Raw genomic sequence first — 5,088 nt, 5'->3', positions numbered from 1 at the left:
TAGTTTCGAACTCCTTTCCTTGCGGTTCGCAGCCCGATTCGTAACCACTACGCAACCAGAGTTCCTTTTAGTAGCGTTATTATAAAATGCTTCTTCCTTTGAATTTTGAAGGTGGGGTTACCTGGTGTAGCGCGGCGGGCTAATGCGACCACTGGGTAGTTTTGAACCGTAGGGTCGGTGGTTTAAGCTCACCAGCCGCTCCTCGGAAACCCTATACAGGGTCGCAATGAATCAGAACCGAGGGTAGTTAACAAGGTCTGGAGAGAGGGGAGCCCCGGGGTGGCGCAGTAGGGTAAGCGCTGGACTGCTAAACCACAAGGTCAGCGGTTCATACCTACCAGTTACTACTTGGAAACCCTATATGGGAGCCCTACACGGGGTCGCTGTGGGGTCGGAATCTACTCGACGGAACATCAGCAACAACACGGAGTTAGTGAGATTTCAGGTCAAACGCCTGATCCCTGTAACCGTCCACAGCGCTTCAGTAACAGGCTAGCGGGCGCCTCCGTCGGAGGGAAGACCTGGCGATCTGCTTCTGCAAAAAGCTTGAATTTGAGGCAGAAACCTGTGCGAGAAGGAAAACTCGCAGGGATGGAAAGGTGGGCGGAAGGGCGAATTTAGACGCCGGAAGAGCAAGGCATTCCTAGTTTGACCGGTTCTAAGTCTCGTGGGTTCAGCGCGCTCCCACCTTAGAAGGAAGGTTGGGTTCTAGATGGAAATGCAGTTAGCACCGCTGTGTGGCTGACTCACAGATCCAACTTCCAACGTCTAATGTAGATTTCCAGATTCACTTTCTGCTCTACCACACGGGAATAGGATTTGGGGGGAGGCGGGGCGGTGGAGTGTTTTCACGTTTTTAATAAACTATATGTTAGAACCTAAACGCTGCTTTTTATGGTTAAATTTTGGTGAGCCTGCTATTCAGCTGATCCCAAGTGATTTAAAACTGGTCCTGGAAGGAGCTGCTGGTTTCCAGCCACTAGTGAGTTTTGACCAGCTGACCTTTGGGTTGATAGCCACATTCTTAATCGATGTGCCGGCAGAGCACCTTTTTGTCTCCTCAAACCCACCCCATAACAATGGCTCATAGTTCTTTCTTACTCCATCCCCTCTTCTCTGTCCTCCCGTCCCACGTCCTATGAGCTACAGTTTATGGGACAGGGTGATAATATTTTGAGATCTATCTTCCCTTCCCATAGTCACTGGAAGGAGCGTGTGGTGGTAGTGTTTCAGAGCACTCAGCGCTGAAAGGAAAGGTCATTGTGTTGACCTTTGTTCATAACACTGTCACGAACATTCCAACTTGGAAACCTTGTAGAACTGCTCAGCTGTGTCCTCCAGGGTGGCTGAATAGGAATCTACTTAATTAATGACAGTGCTTCTGGGTTTTTGCTTTATGATCTCTGGAATGTGCTCTTTGCCCTAATGAGAACAATGCCGACTGATAGTGTTGATGAGGAAGGAGATACTTAACAAGCTTCATCTGTATTGTCCAGATGAAGCTCCCATCTGATCTTTATCGGAGATAAACTAGAAATGGCCTCTGGGAAAAAGATGGCAGTCTGGTCTGTCCAGGATTATTGGGTGTCAGTTCCAGCTCAACCTGGTTTAGCATTCTTGGAAAACCTATGGTGCGGTTCTGTCCAATAAGTCAGTATCCACCCCACAGCCATGGGTCTAATAGGTGTCTACATCATCATGGCTGAAATAATTCCATTAAATATTCCCAGATAACAGGACAAAATGCAGGCCAGGTTTAATAATCTTGCATTGCACTGAGAGGTAAACACAACCATTGGCTGTGTGTTTGTACTGGTTCCAAATGAGCCCTGTGGGTTCCGTGTTTAAACACTTAATTTAGACTTGATAGTTTGAACTGTTGAAAGGGAAAATGAGTAAAATCTCATTAACTTTTCAAGATCTTATTCATGAAATCAAATCCTAACCAAGTCTGTAATCTCCCGGAAGATGCTATATATCTTATTAAGTACTCTCAGTCGATTCTGACCTTTAGCGACCCTGAATAGGGTTTCCAATGAGCAGCTGGTGAGCTTGAACCACCGACCTTGCAGTTTAAATGATTTTGCAGTCTGATAAGTGCCACACCTGGTTTTCTATGACCCATGTAAATGTGTCTTGCTTGCTAGCAAAGAATGGTCCACCAACCATTGCCTCCTGATTAGAATCTCAAGAGTGTCTTTGCCTGCAGGTGAGTGGAAGGCCTAGAATTGGCATTCAGGCTAGAAAGAGTCTGTTAACTATGAGGCTAGAGAGGAGTTAAGTGCTTTCAAGTTGGTTCCCATAGCGAGCCCTCTATTAGGGTTTCCAGTGAGCAACTGGTGAGATCGAACCTCCAATCTTTGGGGTTCAAACCGACTTTGCAGTCCCCAGTACCGACTTTGCAGTCCCCAGTTCATTAGTCCACTGAGCCACGGTGGGGGGGGCGGCGGGGATGGTGATGTGCTGTGGAGTCGGTTCCGACTCATAGTGAACCCTGTACAGGGTTTCCAAAGCTGTCAATCTTTACGGGAGCAGAAAGCCTCATCTGTCTCCCACGGAACCACTGGTAGTTTTAAACTGCTGACCTTGCAGTTCGCAGCCCGATTCGTAACCACTATGCTGGCAGAGCTCTCCATCGCAGTCCAGGGTATTATTAACCCGCAAACCAGGACACCACATGCTAACATGGGTGACCGCTGAGCTGGAACCAAGCACCACCTTCACCCCTGGTATCCATCAGGGAATGTCTAGTGTGCTTTTTCTTTTTTTTTAACTTTTTACGGTGAATTGAGTGATCTATATAGAAAGGTTATACAGAGCAGGGTTTACATTGAATAAATTGCTTTGGCTGCAGGCACAGGTCCCCTCCATGTACCAACAGTTTACGGAGTTTACCTCTGTTCACTATTCCTCTCCTCCCACCTACCTCTTTTGTCCATTGCCTGTCCTGTTACCTGTGTTAGCATGTGGAGACCTGGTGTGGTTGCTGTAGGTTAATGCCCTGGACTGCAAAGGTCAGTGGTTCAAGCTCACCGGCTGCTCCTAGGAAACCCTATACATGGAGCTGCTCCTAGGGGACCCTATGCATGAGTCGGAACCAACAGCACTAAACGCTCTTTTAAGTGTCAAGTGGTAAATTCCAACCCATGGCGACCCACTACAGGGTTTTCAAGCAGCAACTGGTGAGTTTGAACTTCTGACCTTGCCCTCTTGTGCTTATCCTACAGTACCACGCCCAGTCTACCCTCTATCTAGCACATGAATAACTTTCCCTTCTCCCCCCCCCATTTCTCCCATAATCATCATAGATTGTTTCCTTCTATCAAAAAAATCTTTTAGCTCTTCTACAACACTGGTCTTACAAAATTTGTACTTTTGTGATTGATTTCAGAGTTCCTCATTCAACATTTTGTAGGATTTCATTGAATGTACGTACCAAAGTCTGAAGAATGCTGTTTTCTTATCCATCTTGCTCTGTTAACTGGTACATTTAATCATTTGCCTTCAATGTAATTAGCAATCGGTTTGAATTGGATTGGTCATTCTTTATGATATTGCTGGGTTCTATAGTTTCTATCTATCCTGAGTTCATTGTTGTTGTTGTTAAGTGCCGTGGAGTCGGTTCCGACCCATAGCGACCCTGTACAGGGTTTCCAAGGGTGTAAATCTTTACGGGAGTAGAAAGACTCATCTTTCTCCCGCGGAGCGGCTGGTAGTTTCGAACCACTGACCTTAAGGTTCGCAGCCCAATTCGTAACCACTACGCTACCAGAGCTCCATATCCTGAGTTCATTAATGTATACTAAATTTTGATGTACGTGTATATTTCTTTGAGGTTACCCTGTAATTTACCTATTTAAGTCTGTTTTGTCTTTTATCTATTTCTGTATCCACTATGCCCTGTTTTTTTCCTTTAGTTGACTTCCTCTTAAACCTATGTCTCTGGTTCCCTGTTTTCAGTCTTTGTACGTTTTTTGTTTTTTTTTTACTTTTATATCTGCTTTAATTTCTGGGTGGTGTCATATATGGTAATCTCAGATTGTCTGCTGTTGGGTCTCAGCCCAAAGAAAACTGTTAGCATTTTTTTCCCTTAAATCAGGAATGATCGTTGATGGGCAATCTGTTGCCATCTTGCCTGCATGGTTTCTGCTGAGAAACCAGAGGTTAGTCTTAACTGGTTCTCCTTCATAGGTAACTTTCCATTTTTCCAAGGCTTTCTCAAGATTCTGTCCTGGTCTAAGATTCAGAAAGTTTGATTATGAGGTCTTGGTGACTTCTCCCCCACCCCCCATGTATCCTGTTTAGGGTTCAATTCAGCTTCGTGTCTGCTTGTCTGCACCTCATAATGTTAAGGGCAGTTTTCTTCCCCACAAATTTGACAATTTTCTTTGCTTCTCTTCTCTGCTCTGGAATCCAGTCACCCGAAAGTTCTTCGTGGTGTCCCACATAACTCTTGGATTGTCTTTAAGATTGTGTTCATCTGAGAGCTGGATTGTCAAGCTCATTAATTTGGGCTTCCTTTGCAGCCCATCTGCTCCTTTTCAATATACTGCCCGTTTCTGAGATTTTAGCATTAATCTTCTAGATTTCTAATCCCAGCCCGTTTCTGAGATTTTAGCATTAATCTTCTAGATTACTAATCCCAGCTTTTGTTGTGTTCCAAAATTTGGGTTTAGTCTTATTTGTTGTACTATAAAGTTTTGATTGTGTTCTGTTTTCTGCAGCCTTTCATATTATCAGGTTTTTGAAGGTACCTGTTAATCATTTGAGGTCTTAGTTCACTTTGTTTCCTTACCGCTTTTTTTTTCTGAAACATAAGGCCCCCTCGGCATCTTGGTCATTTGTTTAAGACATTTCTTTGGTTTTCTTGGTGTGAGCTAAAACAGTGTAGTTGTTTGACTCTGAGGAGAGAAATCTCGGGGTGGCTCCTGCAATTCAAGGAGCTCGGATGGTTGTAGAAAGAGGGGTGTAACAGTGGAGTTGCCGGCCCTAGAATGCCGGCTCTAGAATGTTGGCTCGATGTTACCTGACTGCCCTGAACCTAATCTAGAAGTTTGTGGGGACCCTCAATGGAGCTGCTGGAATCCG

The sequence above is a fragment of the Chrysochloris asiatica genome, unplaced genomic scaffold (assembly GCF_000296735.1).
Source record: "Chrysochloris asiatica unplaced genomic scaffold, ChrAsi1.0 scaffold00116, whole genome shotgun sequence".
Taxonomy (NCBI): domain Eukaryota; kingdom Metazoa; phylum Chordata; class Mammalia; order Afrosoricida; family Chrysochloridae; genus Chrysochloris; species Chrysochloris asiatica.
The sequence above is the reverse complement of the archived record's forward strand: the minus strand, read 5'-3'. Positions refer to the sequence as shown.